Source organism: Rhinolophus hipposideros, assembly GCF_964194185.1.
Source record: "Rhinolophus hipposideros genome assembly, chromosome: 20".
NCBI classification, from domain to species: Eukaryota; Metazoa; Chordata; class Mammalia; order Chiroptera; family Rhinolophidae; genus Rhinolophus; species Rhinolophus hipposideros.
The window spans coordinates 51,758,957-51,780,051 of NC_138066.1; the positions used below are offsets into that span (position 1 = coordinate 51,758,957).

Here is a 21,095-nt window from a genome sequence, read left to right on the forward strand (position 1 = left end):
TGGGAAACAGGGCGGTGGAGGAAGGGTGGGGCTGGAGGCCAGGACCTCTGGATTCTGAGATCTGGGCTGCACGCCACTCCATGCGGCTCCTCCACTCAGCCAGTGTGGGTCCCTGTGAACCATCCTGGGAGCCCCTGTAGCAGGGACGGCCAGTGCTGACCAGCTCTTTCCAACATACCATCCAGGGTGCTCGGAATGACATCCCTAGACTGCCTGAACCGGTGTTCATCCAGGCGTCACCTTCAGTCCCCACAGGCTGAGTGAGTGACGAGGCAGGGCAGCGGTGAGTGCCACGGGACCCCCTCCCAGAGCTGCCCTGGAGCTGCTGGTGTAGAGGGGAGGGATCGGCGACTGGGGCCTGGCTGCTCCCTACCACTCCCAACCAAATACTGAAAATAACAACGATAATGAATGGTCACCTGCTTTCCTTGGTAGGGCGCTGGCTATTCATCTGTACTCATTTAAATTCCATTCACATGGTTGACACCAAAACCTGGATTTTTTTTATATACCACTGCATCCCATGAGCTTCGGTTCTTCCCCCCTTCCTACAATGCCCCTCCACGCCACTCGTGTCTCTTTGTCCCCTGGGCCTGGTTCCAGATTGACGAACAGCATCCTTTGGCAGAGTCATTGCCTCGCGTGGCTCAGGGCACTTGCAGCAAACCAGGATTGGGATGCTGGCCCCCAGAATGTCCTTAGAGCAAGATGGCTATTCACCAACCCGGGGGAAGGGCTTAGAAACGCTGTGCTGCGGGCTGCTTCTCAGGGTGGCCCGGCCATCCTCTGTCAGCCCGACTCAGCGCCTTGCTCCAAAGCTCACTGACAGCTCAGACTACCAAGCAACTGTCCTTCCTCTCAGCCAGTGGAAGGGATGGAGACGTCCATGCGTCCTGCGTGGCAGGTCCCAGGGAGATGACGCATCTCCACGGACTGACTCCAGCAGAGTGGTACTGGAGCGGGCCTTGGGGGACCCTTGGGGGGCACTAACACCTTTCTGTCTTTGACATGCTCTTCTAAAAAAAATCACAGACTCCAGGAGGGATATGGGCCAATGACAACACATACTTCACAGAAGAAACAAAGTGAATAAACACACAAAAATACACAAAATCTTCAGTCACAAAGAAATGCAAGTGAACATGGTTTTCAGCCCGTGTCTCTGCAGTGGTTTATTTCCAAGCGGGTGGGAGCCAGTGTTGGGAGAACTACCGGTAGCAGACGCCCCTCCTGCCCCTGAAACGTGACTGGTCAAGTCCCTCCCCTTCCCCCTCCGCTGGTCTTCCATCGGACAAAGCCAGACACCCGGAAATCCGTCAATTTACCAAACTGTACGGGCGTCAGCCCAGACTCAGTCCAGCTCCTCCACAGTAACTGCAGAACAGTGGGCCACACAGCCTTCTGGGGGGGGGCCTATGTGTGCGTGCACACGCATGTTAAAGCAAAAACATGACCACGCTGCCAATGCCACTCGACACCTGGGTCTTCCCATGACCATATTCAGGGCCCCGTCCTGTCTGGACGCCAGGTCAGCCACACCCCTTTGGAAAGGCTGTGTCAGGTTCCAGGCATTTATGAAAACATTCTCCACAGACACAGACTTGGGAGAGTTTCTGTTTAAATTTTTCTAGAAAACAAAGAACATCACATTGAACTTCAGTGTGTGTGCATGTGTGTGTACACGGGTATGCATTAAACCTCCGTGCACACACAGTCATGCATCGAACCTTGGCTGGTACGAATGTACATGTGGAGCCTCTGTGTGTCTGTGTGTGTACCTTTCTGCACATATGTGAATGTATCCACGACCAAGGCTCAAACCTTTAAAGTAGGAATGGGCACCATGTCCCCCAAATTAAAGTGTTTCTGGGAACCTGTGGAGGAATAACCGCATTGCGTAGGGAACCAAGCACAGACGTGTTTCTCACAGGACGCGTGCAAAATCGGAAACAGCTAAACGTCCTCAAGATGAGTGAACCTGGTTAAGGGAAATGTCCGCTATCTACCCAATCGGATATTGTGGGGGCCTTAAAAATGAGGGCCACAAAGAAGACAATAGCATGCGAAGAATTTGTGATTGGACATGAAACGAGAATAGTGGGCAGAACTCATGCAGTCCTGCTGGCGGGAAGTGTAAGCTGGCCCGCCGCCGTGTAACACAGCTGACGCCCCTCAAGGAGCTGAGCTCACGCGCACCCAGGTGGCCCCCACAGGACAGTCCCCGTGCCACTGCTCACAGAGAACGACCTCCCGAACAAGCCAAAAGGTGAGGACAAGAACACAGGCAGACTGGGAGCACTTGTCCCGGGGAGTGCTGCACGGGGTCAAAAGAAGGGAACCCCAGCATCGTCGACACACACAGCTGGATCACAGAAGACTGCAAAGGACGATGACGTTTTTATAACGCTCACAATCACACAAAACTAATTGATGTATTGTTGGGAAATGTACACATATGTGGACAACCTGCTTTAAAAGAGTGAGGAAATGATGCGCGCAGCATTCCAGAAAGTGATTCCTTCCGGCGACCGGATTACAGGGGGTGAGACTAGGGAGAGCCTGTGGGGGCCCAGGTCCTATGGCTGTGCCGTGGGCCATGGGGTTCTTGTGATTATTATGCTGCGTGGCTTGTGCGTGTTACCTATTCTGGGGATGCCCCCAAAATGCATACACTTGTAGTCACCTTTTGTTTTGGGTATGTATTATTACTATTTTAAAACCTTTTTCCTTTCTTAAAATATGTATACCCTCTGTATTTTTACATGTATCAAATATTTAACAAAATTTTAAAAAAATTTAAAAAACCCCAGAAACCACATTTCACAAATAGCATGTCTACAACTCCGTAAAATCACGTAGGCATCAGAAACAAAAGAATAAATATAAAAAAAAACATAAGGCCAGAGGAAATACACCAAAATGTGAACAATGTCTGTGTTGGATATGGAACCTAGGTAGGATGTCACCCCCTTCTCTTTTGTCTTTTCCCTATTCTCCAAAATTTCTTTAGTAAGCAGGTGTGACTTCTATAATTAAAAAATACCCCGTCTCCAAATCATTAAAAACATCAAAGGAGAAACAAACCAAAAAAACAAGACAAAGCGAAAACCCACCTTCTATCTACACAAAATTATCCCGAGCAAACCAGTTTCAGTAGAGAAATAAAACAAATAGGTGAGATGGCCACATCAAAGCTAGTACTCAGATGGGAGCAGAAAACAGAGGCAGTTTAATGCCTCCCTCCCATGCTGCTCTGGGCCCTCTGGCTTCCCTCTACCCACCAGCCATTCTCTGACTTCAGATATCAGCACCCACGCTGGACCCATTCCCATGGACCAAGTTAGGGGTTCTACTACGGCTAGCGATACTTTCCAGGGCTGCAGTAACAAATTACCAGAAACTGGGGGTCTTAAAACAACAGAAATTTATTCTGTCATAGTTCTGGAGGTCACAGGCTGCGCTCCCTCGAAGGTCTAGAGGAGACGCCTCCCTGACTTCTCCCACGGCTGAGGGCTGGAGGGACCCCTGCTGGTCCTCGGCTTTTAGCCGCATCACTCTGATTTCTGCCTCCGTCTTTATGTGGCCCTCTCCCTGTGTCCTGTGTCCTCTCTGTCTCTTATGAGGACTCTCGCTGATTCAGAAATCACCCAATACCAGTATGACCTCATCTGGACCCTTAATTACATCCACAAACACCCTTCCCAATAAAGTCCCACTCTGAAGTTCTGGGGGGATATGAATTTATGGGGGCACTATTCAACCCAGTGTAGACACCTATCTAACTAATTTTTATGATGGGAAGCTGGGCAGTGTGTGCGAGCAGCACAGCCACTCCAAGGCCAAGAAGATATTGCTCAGAGGCGTCTCCCTGTCGGTCCTGGAGTGGTTGGCTCTTTCAACGGGGACAGCTCCTGGGGACCTGATCTCATGGCCATGCTGGGGTCCTTCCCTTTACCCTGCAAGGGAACGCCCATCTCACACCCTGAGACCCTGGCGCTTAGTCAGACACGAGGGGTGAAACACCAGCCGGCCAGGGTGGCCCTCGTCCTGTGGCTGCCATTTTTCATTGATCTCCATTTGCTTTCCGACATGCATTTCCCATCGTAAACTGTGCTAAATGCTATTTAGTAGCTAATTAACTTTCTGTGTGAAGACCTCTCTAATTGCACACTCTCTCTGCTCTGCCTAGGCCCTTGGGGACATGGGGCTGTCCGAGGGCATTTGTTCTGCTCCCTTGTAGCAATAGGCACAACTTCCAGCCCAACAACAAACTGCCAATCAAGACTGCAGAGGTCAAGGGGGAGCAAATTACGAGCCCTGCGCCATTGCCAAACTTCCTTGGCGAGGCTTAATTTAAATAGAAAGCAAAAAGGTTATGGAAAATAATTTTTCCCAGTGAAACTCTGCCAGGCGTCAGAAGGAGCACCGTCCTCTGCCCTCTGGAACATCTGGTTTCTTCTTTGAAATGTTCTGACTGGAATTTGTTTATATTTTGACTGCGTTGGCATCTGCCATCCATCAAACAGAGAGATAATGAGAAAATAAAAGCGTGTGATTTGCACTTTCGTGAATCAGTGCACGGGAGGTGGGAGGGGGTGAAGGCGCGTGTTTGGTCCACACGCACCCACTGCAGCCAAAGCCATCAGTTGACCTGTGCACTCGTCTTGGACCTTCGCACTGGGCACGAGCGCACGCTGCAAGCCTACGTTCCCTTCCTACGTGCAAGATCTTTGGTCATTCTCCAAGACCAAAGGCCATCTTCAGCTGATGCTTCTGCTCGACACAAATGCTCAGCACTTCAAACCAGAGCTTCAGAGCTGAGCCCTTCGTCCTGTATGGTCAGCACCACATGGCCATGGCAATTTCACAGCCCTGGGGCGTTTGCGGAGAATCCCTGCTGATAGAGCATCCGCTTGAAGTCTCCTTCACCACAAAAGACAAAAGAGAGATGACAAAGGCCGCGTCCTGCCAAAGGTGATTTTGACCTTGGGAAGCAGAGGCCCAGGGCAGCAACTCTGGGCTTTGAAGGATGGACAGTGAGGGGTGTGTCGGCTGGGGTGCCCACGACGCCCAATTCCTTGCCTCTTACTAGAGTGCAGTCACCATGGTGAGTGAATGGGTTTAATCTTGGAAACCAATGTCCCTGCTGGGTCTTCCACTCACCAGAAAAGGCTTGACAAACCAGACCCTGTAGGAGGCCATGGCTGGGCCCAGTATCCGGGGTCTTCAGGGGGAGGTGTCACCCCTGTTAGGTCAATGCAAGGTTTGGTTGAGTTGAGAAGAAGCCTGCAGCCAGACCGGTGTCTGAAGCCCTTCGCTGGGCAGGCTGGACTGGCTGGAGCAGAGTGGGGGCTGGGGGCTGTTAGGCATGGCCTGGGCTGCGTTAGTCCTGACCGATGGGCGGAGCTGGACTTGAGGCCGGCCGTCCCCTCTCACCCTATGGTCCCTGCTGCTGTTTCCTTGGCTCCCTTCCTGTAGCGGCCTTGGAGCAAAGCCATCTGGGATATATTTTGTTTCCACAGAATGGCCCCAGAACAGCAGGTGGGGCACAGGTACCTCTACCTTGGCCAACAGAGGGTCAGGACCAGGATCAGCAGTGGGGCTGAGGCCAGAATCATTGCCCAAGGCAGACTGGGGGCTCCAGCCAGGAGCAGGCAGGCGGGAGCATCTTTGCAAAGGCCCAACCCTGCCCAATGGACAGAAGTGTCTCAAAACCGCTCCATCTAGGGGTGGGGGTGGGGGACAAGCACTTCTTTGAGGACAGTTATTTTTAAAACAGAATAAACAGGTGCACGAATGTGCCTGGTGACTAGGAACCATCACTCTTTCGCAGAGTGAGGCTGGGGTGGGGGTAGGAGGACCCCTCCCCCAGCACGCACCATGGCTCCCAGTGATTGAGACCCCTAGGCCTTTCTCGGTGCTGGGGGGGCAGCGGGATAAGGACGACAGGCAAGAGCAAGGAGATTTCAGTTCAGAGCATTTATGGGCTCCTTCAACAGCAGCTGGTTGCAAGCAGGCAGGGCCTTCCTTTCTGGAGCTTTAATCGGGGCAAACACAAGTGTGGATCCAGAGACACGTCGGGGACACGTGGGCTCAGGGGCTCTGAGGGTCTCATAGCCCAGCAATTCTGAAAATGATTTAAAACAAACCAAACCAGAACACAATGGAAAAACTAAACATGCAGTGGAGAGTGAGAGGCTGCTGGACATTCACCTCCGACTCAGACAAAATGCTTTTCAGTTCTTCTCCCTGAAACTGTGTGTGTACATGCACATGTGTACACGTGAGTGGGCGTGTGTGTGCATGTGTATTGTGTTTATGTGTGTCTATACGTGTATGTGTGTGTGTGTGTTTGAAGCCAGGATCCTCCGTTCCCATCCAGGCCCAGGCCAACCTTCGGTTATGAAAGGACAAGGGCGTTCCCTGGGGTTCCAGCTTGGATTAGGAGAGAGGGGGGAAAGGTCTCATGTATGCCCAGAAATCGCTGTCGTTATTTACGCTGAATGTTTTCCCAACGCCTACCAGGGAGGTGCTGGCCTGGCCACCAGCCTGGGGCCTCAGCAAGTGGGCATCTGCCCAGTCTTTTATGTTCTTTCCAAAGTCACAAAACAAAAACACCACCTCGAGAAGTCACCCTGGCTGCAGAGACAGTTGTGGCCAATATGTCTAAACTGGGCATAGTTTTTCCATGTTGGCAGGAGAGAGTCATACGTGCGCTGAGTCTGAACCCCACAAGTCAGCTCCCTCGGGCAGGCTCCCCGGGGCGGCAGTGGGCACAGACAGATGGGGCTCCCAGCGCAGAGCTGCCCAGGCGGCTGGGAGTCAGACCAGACAGCCCACATGCACCCCTTGACCAGCGGGGCTTCTCCTGGTGAATTTCAATTCCCACGTCCCAAAGCATTCTGTCAGCACACACAAACCAATTCCAACACAAAGGGGAAAAAACCCCAAATCATTAACTTCAGGGGTGTAGGGAGGTGGTCTATGTGGGATGTTGGATATTCGTCCTTTAATTAGTAATCAGCCCCAAGCAAACTCAGTGGCCCCTGCTAGTTAAAGCCATGCAAAATCAAAGCCTAATTCTGACAAGTCTGGACAAATCTGTCCTGACCTGTCCTTGGCATGGCCATGTCTCCCGGGCTCTGGCCAGGCTGGACAGCGTCACCCACATTCCAATCCACACCCCAGGCCTTTTCTGGGGACCTAGTGCCCTCAGTCCTGCTAAGGAAAAACCCTTTGATCAGTAAGAGAAAAAAAGTTTTCTCCAGAGGGTGTCTCTTAAATTGGAAAAAAAAAAAATAGCGGAGGGGGTGAGTGGGGACATTTTCCCAGTGTCCATTATTCAAACTCCAACTCTCGGTCAGTGCACAGTGTGAATGGCCAGGGAACAGCAACCCGGGAACCCCACTCACAGACGTGATTCTGGGTAGCCCCATGGGCACCCCAAATGTGAGAACCACAGAGACCCTCACCAGCAGCACCACTTTGCCCAATGAAAAACCGCTTCGAGCCCGGGAATGAATTTTGCCCATTTAATAACTGGAGTGGCGTCCTCACAGCCGAGTCTCGCAGGGCCTGCTCCTGGGTTCTCACTGCTTATCGGGGTCAAAGGCCTAGAGCATCCTTAACCAGTTACCTCCAGGCTTAGTGAGCAGGTGGGGCTGAACTCTGCCGGCCAGCCTGGAGCAGGTCACCTTTCTGCTCTGAGCCTTGTCTGAGTGAGAGAGGTCCCAAAATAAACACAGCACTGGGTTATTACAAGGATGAAAAGACCTGAATTTCTGCCTGCCATGGAGAAAGCCCTCACAAGCACTAGTTGTCTGCCTCTGCCCCATACTCGCATGGTTAAGGGCTTTTGCTGAGCTCAGAATTGTTCTAAAGGCTTCTCTCTGCGTGGGTGGGGCCGCTTGCATCACGGCAGCCAGGCAAGTCTCCACAGGCACCCTGGCCCTGTCACAGCAGAGGGGACAGGTGCTGAGTCATTAGAGCTGGGGGGGAGGGCTCCAGCTGGGCCATCCCGTGAACATGACCCCAGACAGCGGCCCGGGGGACAGCCTGAGGCCCATCTTTGCCGGAGCCCTGCCCCCTTTCCCCCACCCATCCTCCCCCTGCCAAACTCAAAGGTCAGGTGTGTTTTAGCTCTTTCTGGGCCCCTGGACTGTGCATCTGGGAGCCTGTGAAAAGGCAGGCATGCCCTCCAGGGCAGTGGGACTTTGGCCTGGAGACGACCACCCCGGTATGGACCCCCATTCCCTTGCTGCTTTGTGCAAAGGCAAGGGCCCCTGGCCATGGCCCTGCAGTGTGGCTGAGTGATGATGTCCAGCACGCTAACAGGAGGCGGGAACTGGGAAGCAGGCCATTTTCCCAGCCCAGGTCCTACGAGCTGGGTGCCCATTGCTTGCCATGCCACATGCCAGGAAGACTCTAGAAACTTCATTAAAATAGAAAAACCAGTGCTAAGGCTACAAGAAGGTGCTGGCCATACCCAATCTCATCATAGGTCATTGAAAAGGATTCCTGGGGGTGGGGCGGGTCCCTGGTGCACCTAGCCAGCCCCTCCCTGATGCCCCCTCTCCTGGATCCCAGCATTGGCCGCAGACGGCAGGTCAAGCTGCCCTGGCCCATCCCCACCTTCCTGCAGGAGCCAGGGCCTTGGGGGTCGTGCTCTGGAACCAGGCCCAGGCCCACGGGTGCCCTGCCTTCAGCAACAGGCCCACCACCCACACCCAGCACGGCGCACCCACGTTTCCTAGTTCCCAGAAGACAATGGGAGAATCTATTTTTCTAAGTGTGGAAAATGCCAGCAGAATGATGTCTCTGGGTCTAATCCTGACAAGGCTCTGAGAGCTCCCTCCGGGTTCTCTCACCATCAGCGTCTCTGGGAAGAATGAGTTTTCAGGGCCTCACTCTAGAGTTCACTTTCAGCTGCTTTGGATTTGAATGTGAGAGCAGGCGTCAGTCCTGCAAGGAGCCATGTGTGGCAACCAGTCTCGGACACCCGGCCAGTGGGAGGAGACTGGGTGGTGGGAGCCCAGGCCACGGTCAGCCCCCCGCCGTGGTGCCACAGCTGCCGTGCAAGCCTTTCCTTCCAGCTTGGGCAGAGGTGAGAGGCTGAGGGCTGTCACAGCCAGCAGTCTGGATGGCATCGGCGTCTGACTGTTGGAGCGGGGACAAGGTACACAGGCTTACTGGACCTAATCCGAAAAAGCAGGTTCTCAAAAGCTGGAAGGACATCCACCCAAGGCGGTTTCTCACAGCCCCACTTACCCTGGTGACCTCAATTTCTTTTTCCCCTCTCTTTTTTCTATTGTGGTAAAATACACATAACATGAAGTTTGCCATTTTAACCACGTTTAAGTGTTTTAATTCAGTGGCATGAGGCACATTCACACTGTCATGCAGCCGTCACCACCATCCTTCTCCAGAACCCTCATCTTCCCAAACTGAAACTGTCCCCATTAAACACTCACTGCCCCTCCCCCCCAGCCCCTGGCAACCTCCCTTCTTCTTCCTGCCTCTCTCAATCTGATTATTTCAGGTGCTTCACATAAGCGGAATCACACGGTATGTGTCTTTTTGTGACTGGCTTACTTCCCTAAGCATAACGTCCTCACGTTGCAGCAGGTGTCAGAATTTCCATCCTTTTTAAGGCTGAGTAATATTCCATCCATCCATCCACCCATCCACCCACTCGGGTTGCTGCCACCTCTTAGCTATTGTGAATACTGCTGCCAGGAATGTGGGTGCACACACATCGGTTTGAATCCCTGCTCTCAATTCTTTGGGGTACCTTCTCTTTACTTCAAACACTTCTGTAGTGACCATGTATTCCCTACCTATATAATAACAAGAACAATTTTGTTTTAAAGTAGGGGTCCAGCCAAGTACACTCCAGACAAGGCTACCCCTGAGACTCAGCCGGGCTGTCCTAGGAGTCAGCGCATCCACACAGGGAGCTCGAGAAGGACAGGAAGCAGGCGGTGTCTGTGTGTCTGGCTGCGTCTGGCCGACCATCCCTCCATTCCTGGGTTTAACATCAGCTGGGTGCACTGGGGCCAGAGGCCAAGCCTGTCTAGGACCCCTCTGATCTCTGGGGAGGCTGTGGTTGGCACAAGGGGGGGGGAGGGGCAGTCATTCGGGCAACTCTCCCCCCACCAGACACCTGGATCAGAGACCGAAAGTCACACCCCAGGAAGCCTGCCTGGGATAGAAGCATGTGTCACCCTCCCCAACAGCACATACCCAGCCAGCCTTTATAACTGGCCATGCTTTAGGCCCTCGCCAATTCACGTCCTGGCTCAGAAAAGAAACCCAGCTTGGGAGGAGGCAAGAGAGGTGAGGGAAGACAGGTGGGCCACCAGGGGCAGCAGAACCTCCTTCTCGGGGTTCCTTTGGCCCTTAGCAGCCGGGGTGGGGGGAGGCACAGTGGGCGGCGCTGTGGGCAGTGGACACCCCTGGCTGAGCTGGGGGAAGCCTGCCATCTGCTGGGCACGGGGAGATCCCTCCTTGGGAAAGTGCCACCTCCAGGAAAAAGGAGATCAAAGGGGTATAGATTGCAGGGGAAGTGGCAGGGTTGTGACGCCCACAGACCTGACTCTGGGGCCGCAGGAAATGGGCCATCACTCCGCAGAGAGCGCCCGTTGGACCTCGGCGCCCTGCGTCCACGCCCAGGCGGCTGAGGGCCACACCTGCCCGGGAAGCAGGCGCCTCCGCACGTCTGCCTGGTGGACCCAACAAAGACTCCTCTCTGCATGCCCCACTGCACTGCGGGCACACAATGCGCCCTTTCACCCCAGGTAGGGCTGGTGGAGCGGGAGACCTCCCCAGGGTGCCCCGCCAGCTTCTGGCCCTACCCTTCACTGCCTGCGGTTTGGAAGCTCAAGGAACTGTCACTTTCAACTACCATCAGGGAAACTTCTGAGACGTGAGACCCACATTTGTCATGTTGGTCCTACCCTGCAGGTGACATTACCCTGAAGGTGACAGCCTTGGAGCCTCTGTCTGTCCATGCTCCTCCAAAATGGGAGACCATGACCCCACTGGGATCATGGCTGTTGGAACTTCAAACATGCAGGTACAGTGGGAGCGTGCAGTGAGCCTGCTGTCACTCGACACCTTGCCCGGCAGCTGGCCAGGCCCAGAGAGAGACTGTAGCTACCAAAAATAATCCTCCCTGTGTTTAAATATTTACCGAAGCAGACAGACCCCGATGCCTCCACCATCCACAGGGCCCCTGTGACCGCCAGCCCTGGGGCTCCTGTGAGAGGCCACATCTACCCCCGTCCCCCACGGTGTCCCAAGTCCCTTTCCCCTCCCCATGCCAAGGTGTGCAGGTCTCCTCCTCCCAGGACCCACAACAGCCACTCTCGCTCCTTCCAGAACATTTCCTCTCCAACTTCTTACTCCCTCATTACTCCGGCTTTGGCAGGCACCTCCCTCCTATAGCCCTTTCTGGCCCCACAGGCCTCCCTTCTCTAGAGGGTTTGCACCCCACTTTGGAAAACATCAAACAAAATGTAACAGAGGTGAGGTTTGCCCATCGAAGCCCTCAGGCCGGTCTCAATGTCCCCTCTCCTGGCGACTCAAGGACGAGAAGGGGAGGAGGCGGTGCCTAGGCATGGATCTCAGGACCTCGCGTGTGCTTGGGGCCATGCCTCGTGACGGTCTCGTGGGCACACACGGTCAGTGTCTCATCACGCAGAGGAGAAAGTGGGGCGATGAAGGTCATGACTGGTCAGGGTACATACATGGCTGGGCAGAGCTGGGAGGCGAGCAGGGTTTTGGCTCCAAGGTCACCACACTTGGGGACATCTGTGCCACCACATGCAGCTAAGGGAGGTCAGGGGTTTTCTCTAGGCCACCTGCTGACACGAGGTCCTCGGTCCTCGGCTTGTAAACGGTCGGCGGTTAGGGGCGACTGGTATGACAGGGGTCTTCAGCGGCCTTAGATCCCCGGGGAAACCGTATTTCCAGGTGCCCCAAACGGATTCCCTAAAGCAAGGATGCAATTCTGAATGCAGGTGGAGGGGCTCCCCAGAGCCCCTGGTCCCCTGTACATCACAGGTGTTTAGGGAACATGGGCTGAGTTGAATGAAAAGACTAAGTGAAAACACCCGTTGTGTTTACTCTGCTGGGAATGAATACCCAGACAAACAGAAGCAGATACTGAGCGGTTGGATCAAAAGATAAAAGTCACTTGCCAGCCACCCCCAACTTTAGGGCGGATTTCATCAGGTATTGGGTTACATTGCAACAGCCAGGCATCGGCCCCAGACGCACAGTGCTCGTCTCACCTGGGACGTGCTGCCACGTCACTGCCTCTGTGACCTCATGCTCAGAGCTCTCGGAAGGTCACGTGGACCTGAGGCCCTGCAGAGCGTCCGCCAGGGCTGCCTGATGAAAAGGCGGGGTGGGGGAGGTGGGTGCCACTGGCTTCCTGCTCCCAGGACTCTGCCATCAGAGCAGCACAGCCCCCTGGAGAACACCCCCCTAGCCCCCGTGCAACAGTCATCGAGGATTGCATCAAGGGCCCCCAGAGGGGCCGTCGTGGTTTGTGTGCGGAGTGGGAAAGGCCGCAACAGTTTCATTTCCCAGTGTTCCGACATCCCCTACAGCCAGGGTACCAATCCCCAGGGAACACCACCCCTGAGCTTCCTACTTTCCCACTCAGGTGGGTTGGTGCACTGATTTCCTCCCTGTCACTACAGAGCTAATAGAAAGAGGCAGCTTTAAAGGGCTGCCAAGTCTTCGGAGGGCGTTAACAATAGCATGATATCAAGGAGACCCACCAGCCATCTCTTTGGAATCTGCTTCCTTGTCACAGTTGGCCAGTGACTCCAGGAGTCCCTGCTCAGAGCCAGGCAGGGGTCAGGGCAGCAGAACACTCTCCTGACCTCCTCCTAGAAGCCCCCCAACCAATCAAGGACAAAGGAAGAGGGGAGACCAGGAGAAAGGGCTGACGGGAGGGAAAAAAAAAAAGGAAACAGACACCAACCTGCACAGACCTGAGCTAGTCTCGAGCCACACGTGGCATCACACACTTGACAGAAGATGAGTTCTAGGGGTGAAGTACACGCAGGATCCTGAGATTTTGTTCAAAGGTAGAATGGAAGATGTCTCCCATCAACAACTTTTTATATCAATCGCATGTTGAAATGGCATTTTAGGTATGTAGGTAATTATTACAATTAAATTCACATGTCTCTTCTTTTCCTTTTAGAAATGTGCCTATTAGCCCCACACAAATATGCCCCGCAACTGATTTTTGGCCAAAGTGCAAAAGTAATTCAATGCAGGGACAGCCTGCTCCACAACGGGTGTGGGGCAACGGACACCCCGAGACACGAAGAAAAACTTTGACCTCAGCCTCACTCCTTACGCCAACAGGAACTCCAAACGAATCATGGATGTGAATATAAAACTGGAAAACTTTGGGGAAAATCACAGAGGAGATCATCTTTGGGACCCAGGACCAGGCGAGGAATTCTTAGTCGTAACACCAAAAGCAAGAGGAAAAACGGATAAACCGGACATCGCCAAAATGAAACCCTTTTGCTTTGTGAAAGACCCTGTTAGGAGGAAGAAAAGATAACTATAGACTGGGAGAAATACTTGTACATCATTTATCTGACAAAAGATGAGTATCTAGAGTATATAAAGAACCCTCAAAAAATTTGACAGTTCAAAAGAAAAGCTCAGTTCGAACATGGGCAAAAAAAACCACGAAGAGACAGTTTACCACAGAGGAAGTACGGATGGCAAATCCAGGAAAAGATGCTCCCCATCACTAGGGAAATTAGGAAAATGCCAGTTAAAACCACAAAGAGGAGGCACCACACACATGCCGGGATGGCCAAGAAAACCCAGAGACACAACAGTGACCACACCAAATGCTGCTGAAGATTCAGAGAAAGCAGATCACTCCTATGTCGCGCGTGGCAATAAGATGGCACAGAGACTCTGGAAAAGTTTGGCAATTTCTCTCAAAACTAAACATGCAATTCATACACATGAACCAGTGATTACACTGCTGGGAGTTCATCCCAGAGACATGAAAACTATGTTCAGACAAATACCTGTACAAGAATGTTCACAGCAGCTTTATTCGGAAATGCCCCAAACTGGAAGCAACCTATTAATGTGCTCGCATGGGGAGACAGTTAAATACACTGGTCCATGCTGGGGTTTCCAGGTGGGAATTCCTGCCGGTTCTCAGGAATTTCTTTCGCTTTCCCCTTCCCGAATCCCGAGAAAAGTTGGTTGGGAAATTGGGGAAATCGGTTCCTTGAACCCAGTCATACCCACAATGGGAAATAAACATACTCCTCACAATGTATCTTAGACATTTTTCCTATTTGTCGCTAGGGTTTCCGGGCGGGAATTCCTGCCCGTTCTCAGGAATTCTTTACGCTTTTCCATTCCCGAGTCCCAAGAAAAGTTGCTCAGGAAATCGGGAAAATCGGCTCCTTGAACCCAGGTGGTTGGTAGTATAGGCTGTCACTTTGTGGAAACGATTCATTGTGGAGAACAGAACACTTTATATCTCAGGATTCAGGAACAGGAAAGCGAAAAAAGTTCCTGAGAAAGGGCGGAATTCCTGCCTGGAAACCCTAGTCCCCACACACCAGGAATACTACGCAGCAACGAGAGAGCGTACACTGCTGGCATGCACAACCACTTGGATGGGGAATTAGGCTAAACGAAAAGGCCAGTCTCAAAGGTTACCTAGTGTGTGATTCCATTTATATAAAATTCTTGCAGAGATGGAGAATATGAGGTCAGACAATTAAGCCCATAAACTCATCCTAGAAAAAGTGCTCCACACCTCATTGCTGAATATCACTACGGTCACCTTTGAAGTCCTCCCCTTGGGAAGCTATGCACCGATGCCCGTGCCTAGTCCACCCTTCAAAGCAGTTTTGGAACTCTTTTTCTGGAATGGCCATCAGAGCTGTCATCGTATTACCCCTGATGTCCTGAATGTCATCAAAATCTCTCCTTTTCAATATTTCCTTTCTCTTCGGGTGAAGAAAGAAGTCATTGGGGGCCATGGATTGTTGGAGAAAAGTTCAGGTTGTCTAACTTTTTCAAGCAGCCTTTTCAGCACTTCCAAATAGTAAACTTGGTTAACTGTTTGTCTAGTTGGTACAAATTCATAATGAATAATCCCTCTGATATCAAAAAAAAGTTAGCAACATTGTTGCAACAACTTTGCAAACTTAATTGTCAGAGCTCATAGAGTAGTGGCTGCCAAGGGTTAAGTAGGGGCAGAGAGTTAGAAACGACTGGAACGGTAGCGGCAGCGAATGGGAGCCATGTGGCAATAAAACAGTCTGTATATTGATTTGGGTGGTGGTAACACAAAGCTACACATGTGACACAACCGCACATACACACGTACAGTTGTCCCTTAGCATCCACGAGGGGTTGGTTCAAGGAGCCCTGCGGATACCAAAATCTTTGGATGCTCAAGTCTGTCACAGAAAATGGTAGTATTTGCATAGGACCTACACATATTCTTCTGTATACTTTAAATCAACTCTACGTTACTTATAATGCCTAACACAACATAAATGCTATGCAAACAGTTGTTATACTGTATTGTTTGCGCAACAATGACAGGAAAAAGTCTGTACATGATCCGTGCAGACGTAGCCATCGGTGGCCCAACTACATAGCACTCATCAGCAACAATGTAACCTTTTCCCCCCATAAAATATTTCTGATCCACACTTGGTTAAATCTGCAGATTCAGAACGTGTGAAGGGCCCATTGTACACACAGACGGAAGCTTGTAAAACCGGGGGGACCTGTGGGCGGCACCCCCCTGGACTGCCTGGGTTGGGATATATCCTGGTTTTATGCAGACTGTTGCCAATGGGGCGGCTGGCTGAAGGCTCATGGGACCTCCTTGTACATCTTTTGCAACTTGTGACTATAGTTATTTAGAAATAAAGTTTCTAAAGACGTGACTGCTAAAAAATTTGAAATCCCGTATGTGGCCCACGTTACATTTCTCTGGGATGGTGCTGGCTTAGAACAGGAGTGAGCACAATCCAGGTGACTTCTGTCTTTGTTCAGCTCATGAGCTAAGAATATATATTTTTAAGGCTTCATTTTTTAGAAGAGGTTCAGGTTTACAGAAAAATTGAGCAGAAGATACAGAGAGTTCCTGGATAACGCCCTCCATACACACACGGTTTCTCCTAAATATCGTGTATTAGCATACTACGTTTGTTATAATTGATGAACTAATATGAATACATTATTATCAATAACTGACGTCCATAGTTTCCATGAGGGCTCACTCTGTGTTATACATTCTATGGGTCTAGACAAATGTGAAATGGCATGTAGCCACCATGACAATCTCATATAGGGTACTGTCACTTAATCCTCACAACAGTCCCATGTCACAGATGAGGAAACTGAGGCACAGAGAGGTTAAACACTTTGCTAAGATCTTGCCCTAGGGATCACGGTGGGGCTCAGGTTCCCATCTGGGTGTGTGACCACAGAGCTTGTCAGGCTCTTTGCCCTGTTGGATCCATGGGGCCTGTCCCTTCCCTCCCCAGACAGCACAAGTGGGAGCCAACAGCCACCAGAGTCATACGTCAAAGGACTGGGCACTGTCGAGACCCAGCCTGAATTCTTTGGCAGCCCCTCCAAGCTCTTGGAGCCAGTGGCGGCTGCCGCCTGGTGATGAGCTCCGAGGGCTGATGGCAGGCAGTGAAGGGCTGACCCAGGCCCTGGGCATTGCCTGGCTTCCTGGCTGGGCAGTGAGGCTCCCAGGCTGATGCCTGGAGACTGCAGACCAGTCTGCAGGGCTCAGACCTGCCGCTGCCCTTCCTGGAGCAGCTGCCTTTAGACCCCTGGACCACCCCTCAGGCACGGGGACGGGGTAGTGGATAGCAGCTGCTGACAGCCACCTTGACTGGGGGGGACGTGAATGGGAGGGAGAGATTCCGGCACGGAGCCTGCCGCGTGCTGTGGAAACATACGGCAAAATGAGTCTTAACGAAGCTCAGAGCAGATTGCAGGGTGGTGGAGATGGGGTGTTTTAAAGAAATAAATGTCAGCTCCCGGTTACGGAAGCACAAACAAACCCAAACAACAGACCTTTGGAAGCTGCCAGCTTCCTGGCTGCCAGGCTGCTGCGGGGGGCCCAGGAGGGGCGAGGGAGGTGTTCCCGGGGCTGGTCCTCCACTGAGCTGAGCTGTCTTCCTGAAATGTGGAGGGGAGGGGGATGCACTCCTCGCTTGCGCCACACGACCCCTCACCAATTCCTGATACTCCGTATCCTGTCTCTCCAGGACTCGCTCACGCCACACATCCTGTTCCCGACTGGTCACACAGACTGCTACCCTCCTTTCCTGGGTGGCAGCTGCTGCCCCTGGACACCCCCCTACACCCAGTCCCCCGTCCCGCTGCTGCTTATTTCAGCTCTCCCGTTCTGGCAGAATTTCTCCACACTCCCCCGTCCTGCTGCCCTGAGATGTTTGAGATGGTTGGACAGAAAAGGACAGCGAGACTATTTATGAAGCGACTAAGGATTTGGTGGTGTCACACCGCTGCCCTCAGCAGGCTTTCGGTGACCCTGCTGGCCTCCACGGTCCCTCGTGACAGCTGTCTGGCAACGACACTTCGGGGCGCTTGGACCTGGCTAGCTCACTAATGTGGATCCTTCTCAGAGCTGGGATTGTCCCCAGAGCACCTCCTTTCTGTCCCCCTGCAGGGGAGGAGCGGGGCTGGGACACCAGTGAGGACGATCAGTATTAATAACTCAACCTTGCAGGCTGATCCCCTGGTGTCATTGAGCCTTGTCCTCCTCCGGGCAGGAGGCACCTCAGAGTCCATTTATTTCAGCCTCGCATGCCCTGCGGGGAGGCCCCCAGGCAGTGACTCTCCCTCCCCACTGGCTTGTGGTGGCTGCACAGTAACCTGAGCCCTCCTGCCACCCCCTGTGAAACCAGCCACCCTGGGGCAGGGGTGGGCGGGAGGCACCTGTTCCCTTGTTCCCGTCCTTTCCCTTTTTTGAGGGCCTGCTCTGTGCCAGGAAGCTCCTCACAGGACTGTCCCATCTGGGCCTGCGCTGTCCACAGGAAGCCCCTCCCACAGGTGACTATTGAAATTTACATTCGTTGAAAATGAATCAAATAAAAAATCCAGTTGCTCAGTTGCAGTAGCGACATTTCTGAGGCCCAATGGCCACACGTGGCTGGTGGCTACGGCACTGGATGGGTCCATCGCCACAGAAAGTTCTACTGGGCGGCACTGGTCCAGACGGTAAGTCTCATGAACAAGCAGCAGCGCAGGGCAGTGCATTTTAAAAGCCACCCGAGTGAGACACACAGGGGGCTGCAGGAATGGGCCGTGGGAATGGGCTGCGGGAATGGGCTGCGGGAATGGGCGGTGGGAACGGGCCGCGGGAACACGCAGGGGTCACGGAGAAGAACCCTGAAGGTCGGCTGGGGCTTCAGCAGTACAAGGAGAGCGTTCCAGCTGGAGGAACGGCTGTGGGAAATGCAGTGTACACGGGAGAAGGGTGAGAGGAAAGGTTGGAGAGGCGGTGGGCATCTGAGCAGGACCCCGATGGCCGGTGGGCCATGCGCCCCTGGGGCTGCGCCTGGCTCTCTTGGACCCGTGTGTGAGCTGGCTGGACCACTGCGCCAATGAAGCCAGGGAGAGGCCCTGCATGGCACGCCCACCCAGTCGGCTCTGTAAGCCCGCACGCCACCCTTCACTTGGAACGCACAGAAGCAAAGACAAGAGGCTCCTATGAGAGGAAATGAAGCATACGTTCACCCTGCGGCAGAGGGGCAGCGAAGACAAGCTCTGGGGACTCAGGGTGGCAGGTCATTAGCATCAGTTTCCTTGGAAGGACCTCCCGTAGGCCTAGGGGGCTTTTTCATTAACAAGTATGCCAGACAGCAGGCAAAGGTAAGCTGGTGGGCACTGTGCAGGGGATTAACTGGCTAACTATTTTAAAAACTTGTTTTCATCGTAAGATTATTATAACCACAGTATAACATTTTTGAAAATTGAGAAAAGAAAAAAAACTTACTCATCATCACACCATCCTAACATATTGGCAAATCTTCCTTCCCACCTATGCTGTGAAATAGAGGCCACACGTGCTATTTTCATTCGTATTAATCAGTATAATGGAAAATGAAAAATTCAGTGTCCCAGTCACCACATTTCAGGTGTCCCTGAGCTGTATGAAGCCGGTGCTGCCGCCAGGGAAGGTGCAGACCTAGCAGACCTCCCCCTGGGCGGGCAGCACCCGCGTGGCCTGCCGGCCGCCTTCACGCCGCTGGCCTCTGCATAGATTTCAATCAGAACGTGCACACAGTCTGCCACCCGCTCCGGTTTTGATACACTATCAATTTCCTGTTGCTGACAGCCTTGATAAACACCGCACGTTCTTCCACCTGGCAGTACGGGAGTCACAGGCCCTTTGGGAAGTGGCATGGTGCCCCCTCCTCAGGAAAATGCACTCCCATGAGCACACATACAAAAGGTGGCCTAGGGTTTCCGGGGGGCTCCCGGGTCCCAGTGAAAACCTTGGTCTTGTAGATGAACCGTAATTGATTTATGTCCTCTACTGTTAGCTATTTAGGTCTTTCCCTTTTTTTCTTCCTTTATAAAGAATACCACAACGAACATCTTCATGCGAATGTTTGATTTCTATAATTTAGATGATTTCTTAGGACGAGTTCCAGAAGAGACACGTTGATTTAGGGGTAGGAGCTACATTTCAGTTCCCATGGCCAATGCACTTCCCATGGGCGGGGCCAACTGACATACCACACGGGGGTCCCCACAGCAGTGGGTGGGGGTCCCCTTATATTACACCCTCATGGACCTTGAGACTCTACTGGGTGCCTTTCAGGACAACAACGAATGACAGGTTGGGCACTGCTCTTGCCCGGTCATGCTCACCTTCACCCCAATCCAAAGCCTTGATTTCTAACCATGGAAGGGGCCAGACCAGGAGGCTCAGAAGCAAACCCTGGTTGAGAACTCAGACCTCGGTGGGAGGAGCGTCCGTGAGGGTGAGTCGGCGGCAGCAGCTCTCCTTGTCCACCTATCCCCAACAGGCCTTGAACAATCATTTAGAGATTTCTGTCCATCAAAGAACTGGGGGCTGGGCAGTGTATGTCAGGTGGCCTTACCACCTAGGGACCAGGCCCTGCCCAACTATACCCCACACGAACGAACAGTGCCATTTCTGACCACTCAGCCCATCTGGGAACCACCTGCCACATAACAAAATGTTTGGGGGCTCTCAGGTGGGGGGCTGCTCTGCCTCCTAGCCTATCTCTAGGCACACTCCAGCTCCATGTGTAGTTCTTAGGTTCTGCCACTAGAGGGATCCCGTGAGCCAGCCTGTCTTCTCCCCTCCTGGGAACCCAATTCCCAGTTCAACTAGGAGCCTTTGCTTTAAGGGTAGCTAAGGGCGCATGCACATCCTCAAAGCCAAGCCCCGAGCGGTGTCTACCCAGCCGGATGCCTGAACTCCAGGACTTTGGCCCAGATTCCTTCTCTGCCTGAGGACCAAGGACTACGCCCCTCTCCCTTGGGGCCCTCTCACAGCAGGGGTTCTCCACCCCATCTACACCCTAGAACCTCTGCGGAACTCAAACACTGTCCATGCCTGGGCCCCACTCCCAGCGATCCTGGTTCCCTTGGTCTGGGTGTGGCCTGGACATCAAGATTTTTCAAAGCTGCCCAGGGCATTTTCATAAACGGCGGGGTTGGGAGTTCCTGTTCTATGGAGTCCAGGACTAGTGGCCTTTTAGTCTGGGATTTCCAGTCCCATCAACGTGCGGGCGCTGTGGGGGGTGGGAGGGAGCAGAGGAGCTCCATCTTGGCTTCTAGCATGTCCAATATGGTGGGGGACACAAGACCCCCACAGTTGGCAAGAAGAAGCAAGTAAACGTGGGCTGTGGTGACTACCCAGAGCCTAAATCCAGTTAACAGCAAAATCACCCATGGAAAAACATGCAAATTCTAGGTTCTGCCTCAGGCCCTTTCGGAATCCATTATCTGCATTTTCTTTAAGCTCCCAGCAATCTGCCATGCAGGCTGCG

General features: G+C 52.8%; 1 protein-coding gene across 6 annotated transcripts in view; it reads right to left on the reverse strand.

Annotated features, from left to right (window-relative positions):
- TBC1D16 (TBC1 domain family member 16) overlaps positions 1-21,095 on the reverse strand; it is a 70,633-nt gene that overhangs the window by 31,676 nt on the left and 17,862 nt on the right. The window contains exon 1 of one of the 6 annotated variants that reach the window (XM_081029087.1): positions 17,119-17,217. The exons of the other annotated variants lie outside the window; for them this stretch is intronic. The gene's annotated coding sequence lies outside the window, so the exon portion shown is untranslated. Of the gene's footprint in view, positions 1-17,118; positions 17,218-21,095 lie in introns of those variants that run through there. 6 annotated transcript variants of the gene reach the window in all.